Source organism: Lissotriton helveticus, chromosome 4_1 (genome assembly GCF_964261635.1).
Source record: "Lissotriton helveticus chromosome 4_1, aLisHel1.1, whole genome shotgun sequence".
In the NCBI taxonomy this organism is placed as follows: Eukaryota; Metazoa; Chordata; class Amphibia; order Caudata; family Salamandridae; genus Lissotriton; species Lissotriton helveticus.
In genome coordinates, this window is record NC_136063.1 from 623,775,823 (window position 1) to 623,793,299 (window position 17,477).

The following is a 17,477-nucleotide window of genomic DNA, read 5'->3' on the forward strand; positions in this document are numbered from 1 at the left end:
GAGAAGAGGGTGAACCATTGGACCAGTCTCAAGTCCTAAGGCCTCAATTAGGTTCGCCAGGATCAGCATCGGCTGCGGAGGTGGGACAATCTCCAGTGCAGGATCCTCCTGCCAAGAGAAGGAGGGTCGCAGAAGAGAGATCTCGGTCCAGGTCTTTCTCTAGATCTCTAGTGAGCCTATCCTCATCCTCTTCAGCATCTCGCAGTGGCAGATCTTCGGATGGACAAAACAGCGATTCGGATAGGGAGAGGTCCAAGTCCCCTGCAAGATCGCAACAGGATCAAGCGGATCAGCCTCCACGGTCGCGTTCACCAGTGAAGGATCCCACACACAAATCTCCTCCTATTCGTCTTTCCCCAAGGTGGTATAGACATCTTCACCACTGGGCCAAGGATAAGGAGACGGCAGATCGGCTGAAGGCGTATCGAGACCAGGCTACCCGCCGCAAGGAACGGTCTCGTTCTAGGCACTCAAGTAATAGAAGATCTCGTCACAGAGACCGATCTCATTCTAGAACGCGCTCAAGTAGAAGATCTAGGTCCAGGAGGACCCGTAGCTCTTCAAGTTCTTCAAGGACCCGATCTCACAGGGATTACTCTCCGACCCTGACAAACAGTCCACGCTCGAGGATATCTCCAACTGAGGATATTTTCTCGTTCCAAGACATCTTGGGCAGGGGAGCCCTGAAGCTAGGAGTGCCTATGACTGCTCCGCAGATCAAGACGACGGTCATATTTGAAACCCTACAGCACAGAACGACACCCAAACCTTTGTTGCCGTTGGTCCCGGGTATAATGGACCCAGTGAATGAAGCCTTCCTGACTCCGGCTACGGTGAAGTCCGTCCCAGCGAGGATTCTCAAGAAGTATCGTCCTCCTGATGAGGATCCTCTGTTCCTCAAATCTGATCCCCCGCCTGATTCAGTAATCATTGCGGCGGCAAGAAAATCCAATGCGGTAGCATCCTCATCCACGGTACCGCCGGATAAGGACAGCAAGGTGCAAGACTCATGGGGGAGAAGAGTTTGTAACACCTCAGCTTCTTTCCTCAAGGTCTCCAATGCGGAAGCGCTGCTCGGCAGATATGATAGATCTCTGTGGGACTCACTTCAGAGGTTTTCTGAAAAACTTCCTCAGGAAGATAGAAAGGACTTTGAGGAGGTTCTGTTGGAGGGCAGTCAAGTCTCCAATCAGATTATAGGAGCGGCGGCAGATGGGGCAACGTTGGCTGCGCATGGTTATGCGCATGGAATCACAGCGAGGAGATCCTCATGGTTGCACCTTACGGCATTGAAACCCGAGGCTCAAGCCAGAATTCTAAATCTTCCTTTTTCGGGCACGTCTCTCTTTGGTGCGAGTGCTGATGAGGAGATGCAGCGGATGAAGATCGAGTTAGACACCCTCAAAGCCGTGGGGCTTGAAAAGAAAAAGGAATTACGGAAGAAATTCCGTTCGGACAACAAGGGCTCTTTGAAGCAGAGGGTTCAAACCCCTCACTGGCAGAAGGGCCAGAACCAGCAAGGCCAACAAAAGTCGCAATACAAAGGCAAGCGCAATTCCAAAGGAAATGGAAATCAGCGACAAGGCAACAACTTCAATAAGTCTCAGCAGAAGCAATGAGTCTTCACTTCCCCCAGCGCCGTTGTCCACTCCAGTGGGGGGAAGCATTGCGCATCACAGGACAGAGTGGCAGGCCATTACAAAAGATTAATGGGTGTTGTCTACGCTGCAGAATAGGTACTGTCTTCGTTTCCATCGTCTACCTCCACCCGTTCCTCCGATGTCAACGTCAAGCCACCAGCTACAAATGTTAAAGAAAGAAGTAGCGACACTCCTCGAGAAATCAGCCATCGAGAGGGTACCGGTGGCTCAAAGGGGGAAAGGAGTATACTCGAGGTATTTTCTGGTCAGAAAAAAGGGCCAGAAGGCAGAATACAGGCCTATTCTGGACTTGAGAACACTCAATCTACATGTACGAAAAGAAAAATTTCGCATGTTGGCGCTTCACCAAATATATCCACATCTCAGGAAGGGGGATTGGATGTGTTCGGTGGACCTTCAGGACGCATATTTTCATGTCCCGATACGACCAGATCACAGAAGATTCCTTCGGTTCCGGGTGGGGACCTCTCACTACCAGTTCAAAGTCCTTCCGTTTGGGTTGAAGTCGGCCCCCAGAGTGTTCACAAAGTGTGTCGCAGTGGTGCCGGCAGCTCTACGCCGCAGGGGAGTCTTCGTATACCCATACTTAGACGATTGGCTGTTGAAAGGTCCAACTCCAGACAATGTAAGGAATCAATTCCAGACATGCATAGAACTTTGTCAACGTCTAGGCCTGCATGTCAACGACAAGAAGTCGGTCTCCCATCCCACTCAGAAGATTCACTTCCTAGGAGCTCTGATAGACTCCGAGGTAGGAAAAGTGTTTCCTTCGGAGGAGAGACAGTTTTCAATAGCACTCAAGTGCCAGCAAGTTCTTCGCAACAGGACTCAGAAAGTGCGAAAGATAGCCTCCCTCTTAGGATCGATGGCTGCCTGCATATTCTTAGTACTGAACGCCAGACTTCGGATGCGTCCTCTTCAGCAGGATCTGGAGGACAAATGGGACCAGCAATCAGATCGCTGGGACGATCAGATCACTTTGTCGGAGGTAGCACGATCTTCCATCCTGTGGTGGACGAAGAAGCAGAACATGCAAGTGGGAGTTCTCTTCCATCAATCTCCTCCTACACAAACGATCATCACAGACGCGTCATTGCAAGGCTGGGGGGCGCACATGGGTCCTTTTCAGGTGTAGGGTCTGTGGTCGTCCAAGGAAAGCACCTACCACATCAACTTGCTGGAGTTGAGAGCAGTCCACCTGGCTCTCAAAGCGTTCCTTCCCTCGCTTCAGAAAGAGGTGGTTCTAGTACAGACGGACAACACCACCACTATGTACTATTTAAACAAGCAGGGAGGAACCCGCTCAAGGACTCTGTCACTAGAAGCTCAGGGCATCTGGCATTGGCTTCTGGCTCGCAAGTTGTCTGTTCAAGCAGTCCACCTCCCAGGAGAGCAGAACGTGAGGGCGGACGCACTAAGTCGGCACTTCGAAGACAGAGAAGACTGGGTTCTCAACGACGAAGTGCTAGACGACGTGTTCCAGTCTTGGGGTCGTCCTTCCATAGATCTCTTCGCGGACGACGTAAACAGCAAATGCCCAAGCTTCGCCTCAAGGTTTTATCGACCAGGAACGAGGGGGAATGCTCTTTTGATCGATTGGTCAGGGGAATTCGTGTACGCCTTTCCACCCCTTCCTCTGATCCCGAAGGTGGTGAGCAAGCTGAGCCACTCGTGCACAACAATGATCCTGATTGCCCCCGACTGGCCGAGGCAATGGTGGTACACGGACCTCCTTCACCTGTCAGTGTCTCCTCACAAGAGGCTTCCATGCAGGCCGGACCTGTTATCGAAGATGAACGGGAGGATTCACCATCCCAACCTTCCATCACTGAACTTGGCAGCATGGCTCCTGAGGTCATTCAGTACGGCCATCTAGGGCTGCCACAAGACTGCATGTCCATTCTGAGAGAAGCACAACGTCCTTCCACGAGACATTCTTACGCATGCAAGTGGAAGAGGTTCTATATGTGGTGCATGCAGAATGGTCACAATCCGGTGAAGAGTCAGGAAGAAGCAGTTCTTCCATACTTGTTATACCTTGCTAAAGCAGGTTTGAAGTTTAACTCCATTAAGGTGCATTTAGCCGCTATAACTGCTTATAGGCGATCACCTTCACAAACCTCTTTTTTTCAGTTGCCAGCAGTAAAAGATTTCCTGCAAGGTTTGAAAAAGGTTTACCCTCCTGTACGGCCTCCGTCTCCTCCCTGGGAGCTGAACCTAGTACTATAAAAGTTGATGGGCCCACCGTTTGAGCCCATTCATAAAGCTACTTTACAGCATATTTCCTGGAAAGCGGATTTTTTGGTAGCGATTACGTCAGCCCGTAGGGTGAGCGAAATTCAGGCCCTATGTACTAAAGAACCGTATACAGTTTTTCATTTGAACAGAGTGGTGCTCAGAACGCACCCTTCTTTCCTGCCGAAAGTGGTGTCAGATTTTCATGTCAATCAGTCTATCTCTTTACCCACTTTCTTTCCTAATCCCTCTACTCCAGCTGAGAGGGCGTTACACTCTTTGGACCTGAAAAGGGTTTTAAAGTTCTATCTGGACAGGTCCAAGTCTATTCGACATTCTGATCAATTGTTTGTTAACTACGGATCGATCAGAACGGGCCATGCAGCATCGAAACGGTCCATTTCCAGGTGGATCGTTTTCGTGTATCAAACTTGCTTACCAATTGGCGCAGAAACCTCTGTTTTTTACTCCTAAAGCGCATTCCACTAGAGGTAGAGCGGCCACGGCGGCTTACCTACATGATGTGCCCATGTCTGAGATTTGTAAAGCGGCGACCTGGAGGTCTGTCCATACATTTACCAGACATTACTGTCTAGATTCTGACACGAGAGCAGATACCCAGGTGGGCCAGGCCTCCCTGAGGAATCTGTTTAACAGCTGAGTTATTTGGCTGTTATTGCTTGGTTGGGTCATGTACTTCTCATTTACCTGCCGGTGGTTGATGGGCTTGCTATTCTACTCAGTGCTTATGACTATTGATGAGGATCCCCTGGAAGAGAAGGATAAGTTACTTACCTGTAATCCTAGTTCTCTTCCAGGGGTATCCTCATCAAAGTCATAAGCAACCCACCCGCCTCCCCAGGTAAATGAGATTTGGTACTTTTTCAATCTTGTGGTTGAGCCCTGTCTTCAGGGTTATGCAAAGAACAACTGACCTAACTGTCACCCCTGAGGCATGATGGGAAGCCTGGGGTCATGGCTGCCTTAAAGGCACGGTGCCAGTTTTTTGTTGAAAATGGTTTCATTTTCTATGCTATTGTTTTGCAATGCAGCCTGAGGGCTAACAATGTCTATTTACAAGCAATTTTCAGGATTTATGAGTGGTCTACTCATTAAAACACAAAGTTCAAAGGTTATTTGACCTAATGTGTTTTTCTTTTACTTCCTTACTAATTGCAGTGCATGTATATGTGTTTACATTGTTTTAGCCTCAGTTATGGAGCTGCATTGGTGTGAGAAAAATAATATATGTACATACATATATGTGGAGCGAGATATATGTGTTTTTTACATATATATTTTTATATTGTTTCCGGGGTCCCGCACATGGGCGGGAATATTCAGTGCCTATGACTTTGATGAGGATACCCCTGGAAGAGAACTAGGATTACAGGTAAGTAACTTATCCTTCTATTGTTTTGTGAAGGGGACTACACTGCACATTCATCCCAATACAGGTGCTGATGTCATTGCTGGTGTTGCCAATCACACATTGGGGGTCATATCTGCAGGGCCACATAAATGCACCTCGTGTGGCCTTTCATTGCCTAGTAGCTATGGACAGAGCCAACTCAGGGCAATTTAGTGGGTTGGCTCAGCCAGCAATAGGGAGGTGTGTCAAGGGTGTTAGGGTGGGCGTTTACACGCAACACCCATAGAACTTCTTACATTCCCCTATTACAGTATAATTTCAAAGTGGCAATGTGTCAACAGGCCCACGTCTCACCGTGGTATGCGTAAGGGAGCTGCAATGAAAGAAATAACTTCATGTCACGAAATTCATTTTTACAATATGTGTGCTGCAAGCAGCAGCACTCAGACAGGGGACTATTACTGTCATTGCATTGGAGGATGAAAGTGTGCCTTCACACAGCAAAATAATTCTTCATCCCTGAAACGCTGCCACCCTGCAGCATGGAACTTAAGGTACCTGTGTTGGAACATGGCAGCCCATGGCAAGGCACCACAGGGAAATGAGAAATTAATAATCCATAGGTCCTTGTTACTAGTCTATCATTCCTTTTTACATTGTAGCAGGTCAGCACAAAGTTTACATGTGTCGATATACCGAGCATCAACCACTTAGTATGGGCCAATAGTTTGGACAGGGTGTGTTGAGGCCCACTCTCTGCACACATACATTGACAATGTGGGTATTTGGGAAATGCAGAGTAACTGAGCCACTATGTGCCAGAGATGTCAGGGAACATGAAGGTTACATGTGTCACATATCACAAGCTAAGGGAAGAAGTACAAGAAACATGTGACGTCTCTTGTAAATGTAATTACACGTAAGATTCAGAGAACACATTGTTGGCCTACAGAGCACAGTAAGCAAATACCAAATGGAGTGTCCACCCAGCCTTTACAGCAGGGGTCTTCAAACTGAGGGGCAGGTCCCCCTAGGAGGGCCTACATTTCTCCTAGGGGCCACCATGCTCTGGCCAAAAGAAGCATTATGCTGATAACAGTGCTTAGTGTTCATCAGAAAAAAGAGCAGTAGTAATGGGCCATCATTAGCATTGTTTCTCATTTATATCCTGGCATTGAGAAGGTGTCAAAAGGGAAGGGACTATTGTTCAGAACACCCACCCCCATTTCTAATAATCACACTGTGAATACTTTTACAGTTAGTAATGCCTGCCTGACCAAAATAGTATGTTTGGCAATCATGTATTTGATTGCATTTTTAAAATGGTAATAGAACTTAACTGCATTGTTTAAATAAGTATAGACATATTTTAACAGTACCAGTTCAATAAAATAATTGGGAAAAATTGAGGGGGGCCTCCCGATTTATTTGTTTTAACTGGGGGTGAAGCATTAAAAAGTTTGAAGACCATTGCCTTAAAGTATGGCATCCTTCACCCATGTAGCAAACTATGTTGCCTCTTGTACCTGGACTGTATTATGTTTGCCTCATAGGTGATATGACTTCTATGTCCTAGAATAACTGCATTATGACATGCCATTTGGCATTAATTAGGTGTCAGAAAAGTAACTCAGGACACAAACTCCATTGTAAGACAATTTTAGGCGTGTGTAGTAACAATGTTCTGTGCAACATGTGTTCACTGTGTACATGGTCTGCATTCACAGGTCAATGTCCTTTTGTTTATTGTTAGACCTAGCACTGTTGGCGTGGGTCTCCCTTCCATTTTTTTGCTGTTGCCTCATGTGTTTTTGCTGGTTATAGATGCTTTGGGCACTGTGCCACTGCTATTCAGTGCCACAGTGCAAGTGCTCCCTATGGTAAATTGATGTATGGATTAGTGATTCCATGATTGGCTGGTTTGGTTTACTTGTCAGACCCTAGTACAGTGCACGGAGTGTGCCCAGGGCTTGTAAACCAAATGCTGGTGGTGGGCTTGCAGCACTGGTTGTGCCACCCACAGAAGCAGCCTGTAAAAGTGTGTCTCAAGTCTGCCATTGCAGAGCCTGTGGGCAGTCTGGTATGGCCATGTTGACGGGGCAAGTGCACCCACTTGCCAGTCCCTAAACCTTCCCTTTTCTGCATATTAGTCACCCCTATTGTAGGCCAGGGCAGGGTGCATTGTAGATAAAAGGTAGGACGTGCCCTGGTGTGTGTGACATGTCCTAATAGTGAATTATAGCCATTTCCGTGTTTTCACTATTGCAAGGCTACCTGTTCCCTATAGGCCAGAATGGGAAGTTTGATTATTACATCTTATAATCCTAACTGACTCAGGGAACTAGGTAGGAAGTCGAGTTTAGTATGCCTGAACTCAGAATGATAAAATATATCTTTTAGTGAAAGTGGTTTTAACATTCTGTGTTTGAAAATACCACTTCTAGAAAGTAGGTATTTCCTTGCCTAACTGTCCAAGCCTGCCACTGCAAGGTTGTGTATTCCTTGTCTGGAGTTTGAGTGACAGGGGCTGGGGGATTCCAGGAGACAGGGTGTGTCAGCACAGGGCTGAATAGAGCTATCTGCATGTAGATGGGTGGGAGAAGTGCACCTGGGACCTGAATAGGGCTGTGCCTGCCTTCCACAATGCTGGCTCCACCTCCTGTGGTGCATCTGATGTCCCTGGCCCACACTGTCAAAGGAAAGAAGGAGTCTTGTCAGCAAAGTGCTCCAGGACTGCACAGAACTGGTTTGGACTGGGTACAGGACCCTCTGCCTTCAGAGGACAAGGATTTGCTAGTATAAATAAGGGGACCCAGAGCTTTAGATCACTTTTGGGAAACAAGAAGAACCTGTGCTGAGGAGAGGAGCCAGAGAAACGGGGGAGGAGACTATCCCTAAGCTGAGTGCTGTTTGGGTAATTGGTGTCAGGGACTGTCCGGGACTATGTGGGGAACACAGTCAGGGACTTGGGCAAGGACTGGGAGCTGGGTAGAAAACTTACACAAGAAAAGGAGAACAGCGCTGCCCAGGATCATACAGGGAGTCAGAGGAGAAAAAGAGATCCAAAGGGGAAGCCTGTACAAGTAAACAAGATGGGTAAGATTCAGAAAGGAAGGGCACTCACAAGGCAATTTAGCATTCAGAATAACTACACCCAGGATGAATGGGCAAGACATATATATGAAACAACATTAACAATAAAGGGGGTGTGGGGTAAAGCACTCTGGTGCTCCACACGGTAAGACTGAAGCTCAGTAAGTTTCTTACCCACAATTGCTGATACAGATACTGACTGCAAATAACCACATATAGGATATGCATGCAAAGGCAGGGTCTGTGGAGCTTATGCCAAAATAAAACCAACAGTGATGGATTGAACCATGAATGTAAGCTCTGTGGGGCTGAAAAACACATTTTGCAGTGATACTAAATGTGAGAAAAAATCATAAGTGCAGATTAAAATTGACTACTATGACAACAAGGGAAGATTTATTAAAGGCTTATCATAGTGTCAAAAACTAAAAACAGAGTTTGGATAGTTTGTCAAAAATAACTATCGTCAGTTGACTAGAGAGGTCTACATGTTTCAGCCATTGTAGGTCATAGTGAACCACTGGCTTTCTTCAGGACCAAAGACTACACTACTGCAAAAAGTATGAAATTCTATGTAATTATGAAAAATAATAAGTAATGCGATACATCCTACCATCCATATATCTCCAATGTGTAGGACGAGTATTCAAGGAATGGATTCTTTCCCAATGTCTCATGGGAGTAAACCTCTCCTCTCCTGGCGACTGCTCAGGTGATGAGGCCCCGCTCTGTCCGTCGGTACCCCGAGCTGCTCCTCCCCCTCGGCTCAGGAGAAAGCCAGTGGTTCACTATGACCTACAATAGCTGAAACATGTAGACCTCTCTAGTCAACTGACGATAGTTATTTTTGACAAACTATCCATACTCAGTTTTTAGTTTTTGACACTATGATAAGCCTTTAATAAATCTACCCTTGTTGTCATAGTAGTCAATTTTAATCTGCACTTATGATTTTTTCTCACATTTAGTATCACTGCAAAATTTGTTTTTCAGCACCACAGAGCTTACATTCATGGCTCGATCCATCACTGGTGGCTTTGTGTTAGGACAGCTCACGAGTATATAAGGTGAGTTGCCTATCATATACCAGTCTTACAAATCCCAGATGATGAAGTTCTGCCATTTGGTGGGCTGATGGGATTCCTTTCCAGCTTAGCACAGGTTTAGCTGCTACGGATTCTGTTATTTGCCGTATATTACTTTGTTGATAGACCAGTAGTATCCGTTTTGCTTTGGCATACTGTGGATGGGGGATAGAATACTACTTGGTCTATAAATGAATTTCCCCTTGGACCCCTTATTAATTGTGTATTTTGTGTCTGTGGAGCTTATACCTTTCGTGATGTTATAAATGCAAATCAAAGACAATACTCACAGTGAATAAGAAACACCACCTAGGTAGTTAGCTGTGCCCACGGATCCTGGCGATGAAACAGGAACAAGCAAGGCAGTAACAGCAAGGGGGTAGAACTAAACACAAGCACAATAGACAAGGGGCTAGCAAGGAGTGCTTTACAGGAAAGGAAGGAAATAACAGTGCACACTTGGCAGAAAGCAGGTAACAAGCATACAAGGCAAAAGAAGCAAGGCAGCAGAATAGAAAGACCGCAAACTAGGAACTGGAACCAAGGAAATGGGAAGAAAGACGGGGACTGGAGAAGGATATACAGAAGGGGAGGCTACAAGGGTATACTAGAATAGTGCAGGTTAAGGAATCAAGAAAACAAAATAGCACAGAAGGGAGAGTTGGGGCAGAAACAAGAATTGAGCTAAGGTTCAGGAGTCAAGATAGTACTGCAGGTAGTTCTAGTACAGGAATAGGGATTTACTAAAGCTTTAGGAGTCAAGGTAGCACTGCAGGGAGTGCTAGTTCAGGAACAGGGAATTAGCTACAGCTCAGGAAACAAGGAGTCAAGAGAAAACTGCAAGCAATACAAATTAGGAACAAGAAATAGCTGAAGCCCAGGAACAGGAACAAATAAAAACTATAGCTCAGGAACTCAGGAAACAAGAGCACTGCAGGCAGGGCTAATTCAGGTACAAGGAATAGCTATAGCTCAGGTACTCAGGAAACAAGGTAGCACTGTAATCAGTGCTAATTCAGGAGAAGGAAACTGCTGCAGTTCAGGAACAAGGAATACTAAGGCTCAGGGGTCAAGGTAGCACTGCAGGCAGTGCTAATTCAGGAACAAGGAAAACAGCAGCAGGTCAGGAACAAGGCATAACTAAAGCTCATGAAACACTGGAAACAAGGATAGCAAAACCTCAGGGAGCACTGGAAACAAGGATCGGTCTCACTGGTAAACAGCTGCAATGACCAACCTTGGCCTGAAGGGAGCTGGGGCTTATAAGGGCTCACAGTAATCACAGGCAGCAGGTGTGAGCAGGCTAGCAGCAGCCAGCCACAGGTGAGCTGAATTCTTCCACTCATCCTTGGCCTGCAGGGATGAAGACGAAGCAGTGAGCAGGGAACTCTAGGTAGTGGAGTTCCACACATGAGGAGGCCGGCTTCAAGTATATGCAGGCTGGCTTTCACAAAACCCGGCATGGATTGGGAATGGATGTCAATTCCCAATAAGTGTCCAAATGGCTGGGAGTCAGGATATGCATGCAGGGGAGGGTTTGGAAGCTTATTAGAAGACTAGAAAGTCCCACTATGCAGCCCCCTGGTGGTGGGTACGAGAGCACAGGGAGTGAATCGTGACAATTGGCCTGCAGTGGTTGCCTGACTGCCAAAGAAAGGAGAAAGGACTTGTACTACTTTCAAATCAACTTGTAAAGGATCTCCAAGGGCTTGAGATAGAGCTTGCCTCCTGCTGAAGTCTCAGGGACAACAGACTTCACCAACCAGCTCCCCTGCCTTCCCTTGCTGGGAATTGAAGTGCCTGCTGTTGAGCTGGGCCTTCTAAGTGACTGTGTGTTGCTGGAAGCTGGAAGCGGGACTCATGACGAAGAAGCATGTCGTCGCCGCAGTCGTTGTCGTCGCATCACCAGAGAAGAGTGTCGCCGTCCTAGCAGACGCCGTCGCATCACCGGAGAAGCGTACCGCCGCCGCTGCTGTCACCATCGCATCACATGAAGCGCCTCGCATCACCAGAGAAGAGTGTCGCCGTCGCAGCAGACGCCGTCCCATCACCGGAGAAGCGTGTCGCAGGGCATGTCGCGACTCAGAAGAATCGTGAGTCAGCGCGCGGCCATCGGGCGTGCACGCATCGTTGTTGCATCAAGAAGAAGACGCCATTTTTTTTCATTGCACCGGATCTTTATCGCATCACGGCGATGCTGGTCCCATCACCACGGTAGGGCAGTAAGAAACCGATGCATCACCTCCCCAGGCGGAGGAGAACCAACACATTTCCTATGCAGTAGTAGGGACCCGACGCATCACCTTTCTTGCGTGTAAGGAACCGACGAATCACCTTCCCTGTAACACTTTTGTTGTATAGCGTTACGCATCCAAAGGTACATTGAACTCAAAGTGTCGCATTTTACATCTACAGAGAACTAAGCTATTTCTACCATTTTTGAAGTACAGCATTGTGGATTTTTTCGTTGGTGGTCTTGTGTTCAGTCTATAAAAAAATACTTCTTTTTATACTACAACTTGTGTGGTGTCCATCTGTAGTGTTGTCACTAGGTTACTGTATGTGTTCACAAATGCTTTACACACTGCCTCGGAGATAAGCCTGTCTGCTCGTGCCAAGCTACCAAGGGGGTGAGCAGGGGTTATTTTAGGAGGGATGTATGACGTTACAACGAATACTTTTAGCACGCATACCTTTACAACTCAATTTTTACAACGCAGGACCCATTACAACGAACTACCATTACAACGCATTTTTTTACATCGCAGATGCCTTTACAACGCATACCATTACAACGTAAGTATTGGTAAGTATATAATATTTTTAAAAATGTAAGTAATTAAAATTAATATAATTTAATTTAATTTAATTTTTATTTAATTTTATTTAAAACCCAAACCTAGCCTTGAACCCTAAAGATACCCCTGTACCCCAAAACCCAAACCTAGCCCTGAACCCTAAAAATACCCATGTACCCAAAAACCCAAACCTAGCCTTGAACCCTAAAAATACCTCTGCACCCCAAAACCCAAACCTAGCCCTGAACCCTAAAAATACCCCTGTACCCAAAAACCCAAACCTAGCCCTGAACCCTAAAAATACCCCTTTACCCAAAAACCCAAACCTAGCCATGAACCCTAAAAATACCCCTTTACCCAAAAACCCAAACCTAGCCCTGAACCCTAAAAATACCCCTTTACCCAAAAACCCAAACCTAGCCCTGAACCCTAAAAATACCCCTCTACCCAAAAACCCAAACCTAGCCTTGAACCCTAAAAATACCTCTGTACCCCAAAACCCAAACCTAGCCCTGAACCCTAAAAATACCCCTGTACCCAAAAACCCAAACCTAGCCCTGAACCCTAAAAATACCCCTTTACCCAAAAACCCAAACCTAGCCATGAACCCTAAAAATACCCCTTTACCCAAAAACCCAAACCTAGCCCTGAACCCTAAAAATACCCCTTTACCCAAAAACCCAAACGTAGCCTTGAACCCTAAAAATACCCCTGTACCCCAAAACCCAAACCTAGCCCTGAACCCTAAAAATACCCCTCTACCCAAAAACCCAAACCTAGCCCTGAACCCTAAAAATACCGCTTTACCCAAAAACCCAAACCTAGCCCTGAACCCTAAAAATACCCCTTTACCCAAAAACCCAAACCTAGCCCTGAACCCTAAAAATACCCCTGTACCCCAAAACTCAAACCTAGCCCTGAACCCTAAAAATACCCCTGTACCCAAAAACCCAAACCTATAACATTTTTAATATAATTATATACTTACCAATACTTACGTTGTAATGGCATGCGTTGTAAAGGTATCTGCGATGTAAAAAAATGCGTTGTAAAGGTAGTTTGTTGTAATGGATCCTGCGTTGTAAAAGGTGCGTTGTAAAAGTAGTCCGTTGTAATAGTTGCGTTGTAACGGTTGTTTACCTTTTAGGAGTGTACCTCCTTACCCTTACTAGAAGAAAGGGTCCCTACTTGGTCAAAGGTACCTACCTCTGCCAACTAGAGACCCCCATATCTAACATTTATGTCTCACAGGTGGACCAGAACCCTACACACACGGTAAAAGTGGAGAGTTTCCGCGACCCACATGCTACCAGTGAGTATCTACTTAATGACTATACTGACCTTGAACAGTAGTGAGCATGTATAGCATGAAATGTATGGTATGACATGGGTTAGAGCTATCATCAACATGTCCAGAAAAGCAGAATTCAAACTCGTGCCTTGACATACTACCTGGGATACATGGAATGTGTGTGTATCCAAGCAAAATACTTTACATCAAGGCACACTTAGGGCCTCTTTACGAGACCATTTTTCCACCATGGCATATTCTTATCATGATGCACCAGCTGCACAATGGGCTGACCTAAGTTGCACTAGCCAAGCCAACAAGACCTTCATGCCCTTGTAAACTTCGTACCCTTACATGCATTACTCTGTGTGAAAGGGGACTGCCATGGTGTTGCTGTGGGTGACCATATGCAACACCAATAGGACTTTCCACATTTCCAGATTTGCAACCTGTTTAGAAGCTGAAATTGAATACCAAGGGCTTTCTTTACAAGTAATCAATGCAGCGCAATAACCCATTTGGCTACACCGTGCTGTGTCACTCTCATAGCACAGGGATGCGTCATATGTACACCAATCTGAGGCATGCCTGTCCTTTCCACAGCGCTGGTGCACAATTGGATGGCATGCATCAAGGCAGACACACTTGCACCATGGTGCAAGGGTGTCTCCATTTTAGGAGAGATTGTTTTTGTGAAGGAAGGGACACCTTCCTGCACAAAACCAATCACAAGAGACTTTTTCAACTTTCTATGGATGCTGCGGAATGCAGCACACATATAAAGAGGGAACTGCATCACACATCATGTTTGTGCAGGGAAGTGTCCCTTCCTGTGCAATTAATGTCACCCCTACAACACAGACACACTTACACCATGTGGCAAGGATACCAGCATTGTGGCATGCTGGCCTATTGTGTGTTACAGCACGTTATGATGACAGGAATGTGCCACATCTTAAATGAATGAGCCCTTCATTTCTTTAATTTTTCACACACTGCTGCGAAGCAGGAATGCTACCAGAGCAGCTGTGTATGAAATATCTTCAAAATGGAGCAATGTGTTTTCCTTGAATCCATTACTACAGCCATATGTCACAGATGAGTGGGATATTAATGCTAGGGACCTTTACAGACACAATATGTGTGGGAAAGTTTAGATTGTTACAGTGCCCAGATGTATGAGCTGTGTGCCATATAACTCCTCACATGCATTGCCTTGCCTACAACATGTATATATTAGGCATGTGCACTGTGCAGATCCATTCAGCATAACATAGCCTTCCTCTGTTTGAGTACAAACTACCATGAATGAGGCAGCTTTGTATGTAGCTCCAGCCCAACAATAATTGTACTGTGCCAGTTTTTACAAATCAACGATTATTATCACTTGGATTGTCATTTGTGAGCAGACGCTATGATTTGCCAGTAGGAGAGTGTCCACAAAATTTTTGGAATTACATGTTCTTGTAATATACTTGGGAGCCGAATAAACATGCAAAAAGCACGTTTTTGGAAATGTGGGGATTATTACAAGCCCCTTGTGCTGCTGGTGCATCACTTTTCATATAAGAAATAGTGATGTACCCGCAGCGCGAGGGGTGTGTAAATAAGCCCCTTGATATGTACGGGTGATGTGCCATGGTCTAAATGGATCCGTCCTGTATGCTAATCAAGTGTACAATATCTTTTATCCCAAATATATGTCAAGAGTGTATGACTCCATTGTGACATGTAATTGGTACATAGGTGTAACTTACTTGCCCACATACAACGTGTCATTTGTCACAACAGCCTGCATCAGGTTTGAATGAACAACCCGCTGAGTCATACATGCAATGGACATACAAAATTGTAGGCCAGCCAAGCTAATGTCTAATCAACATGAGGACTATTGTTAACTGGTGAACAAAGCACCTGGAGACATGGGATGGGAGGGATGAACTGCAACTGACTTGACTGCAGAATAAATCTAATGGATGCACTGATGTGCTATCCACACATTGCAAAATTCACAGGTCTGTACATGTGTTTGTTTTGAGAAGGTGTCATACGCCTCCATTATCTGTGAGATGGCTACCCACATACATGCCCATGTTCGTTCAACCCAGCAAATGTCAACCAATAGATACCATAAGTTTGGTATAGTGTAAATATCATCACAGTGTAAGTTAGCTGGATGACCATGCATGTACCTTAGTACATTCTAGTCACATAGCTAGTACCTTCTAGCATGCTGCATGACATTACACATGGAGTAAATAGATGAGAAGAATAGATTTTGGACATCCAATTTGTAGTTTAGTTTAGCAGGGCTCTGTTTTTTTTGTTTTGTTTACAAAGCCTCCCATTTTCTGTATCCACAAGGCTATGGCCACGCTCCTGATGTGTTGATACAGGATGTGCTGAACAAGGCACATGTGTCAATTGTACTTCGGTAGGCCCACATATGTGAACAGTTTGGCAATACACACAACTTGTGCATAAATGATGTTATCATGCATGTGACGGATGAGAGTCATCTATAACTACAATGTCTGAGACATATGTCCTTTTACTCCAACAGACAACATGACTGCAGAGGAGGAACGGAAGTACTGCAGCCAACTGGAGCGGCACCACGACATAGGCACAGAGCAAAGGGTTTCCTCAAGATGGGCCGCAGGTTTGAAAGAAAAAAGGTTTCCAGGACCTGGGTTTAACCTCTTCACGTAAAAAGTGCCATAGACCACACGGGACACCATGGCAAGCCACAGAAGGGGACAGGCAGGAGGTCAGGAATCTGTGGCAAGAACTTCATCCGCACCAACAATACTGGAAGCCCAGCCTCCACAAGTTAGGGATGGACAATCTGTAGATAAGGGACACACGTCACAGGACATGCACTTGGTGAAACATAAACTGGATGGACTTGAGCTGCAGATGGCCACATTGTTAAAAATGGTGAACAACCCGAATCAGCCTTTGGATAGGATCCTACAGCAGTTATAGGCCCACAATGCCAAAATTCCAATCATCCTTGGTACCGAGCTGTTGTATTAATGTTTCACATCATCATATCATAGTTTAGGTTTTATTAGATAGGGATGGTTAGCTTTAGATTATATTTATAGATATCAGTGTGTTTTATGGTAGATGTTGTAATGGGTGGTTTGTATAGTGGGTGGGTGGGATCCATACCACATGTCTCTTTTTTTACTTGAGAAATAAATAAAAAAAAGTATATATATATGATTGTGTAAGCTTATATGTTTAGGTAGTTGATCTTTATGTTAAGTAAATGTTTGTCTAATGTTCTTCTATGTGTTAAGGGGGTAGGGGTAGATGTAAAACTGGTCTTCTGTGCTAAATGTTTAGAGTAACGTAAATTAAGGGTAGGTAAGGTAGATTAGTAATGTTAGGACATGTATTATTAGGATACATGTGTTGTAAACGGTTTTTAGGTATATTTAGGTTTTTGAATTAGGTATAAGATTTCTTTGTTTCATGATCTTCATAATAAAATTTCACTTTTGAGTTTTGCTATATTGCTTACTATTGGGTAGCATGACAGTTGGCATGTATGCTTGTGAGTGGTCGGACACATACTATGCCATTTCCAGCAACTGTTTGTGTATGTGTAACTTGCTGTGGGCCTTTGGGAATGGATCCAGTGTCTTATGCTATCTACTTACTAGAAGCATCTCAACATGTGAATGTACATTGTAGATCATTCTCTTGTGGGTAATGTACACACTGGCCAATAGTTTCCCACCTGCACTACTCAGTGTGTGTTAACATGCTGCAACACTTCTCGTAAGTAGTACTGTTTTTTAACTATACATACAAATCATTAAGTATTAGCTCATATACTTATGACACATACTTACACAATCCACATTGCACCAATTCAGTGAGTGATGACAACAATTAGATTTGCTGACGACTTGCCATGGTAGTGTCCGG

At 45.3% G+C, this 17,477-nt stretch overlaps 1 long non-coding RNA gene across 1 annotated transcript in view; it reads left to right on the top strand.

The window, feature by feature from the left end:
* LOC144827265 (uncharacterized) overlaps positions 1–16,961 on the top strand; it is a 105,287-nt gene extending 88,326 nt beyond the window's left edge. Inside the window, exon 4 of the long non-coding RNA XR_013610106.1 lies at positions 16,099–16,961. This is a non-coding gene — a long non-coding RNA (uncharacterized LOC144827265). The remainder of the gene's footprint in view (positions 1–16,098) is intronic.
* Positions 16,962–17,477: the final 516 nt, after the last annotated feature.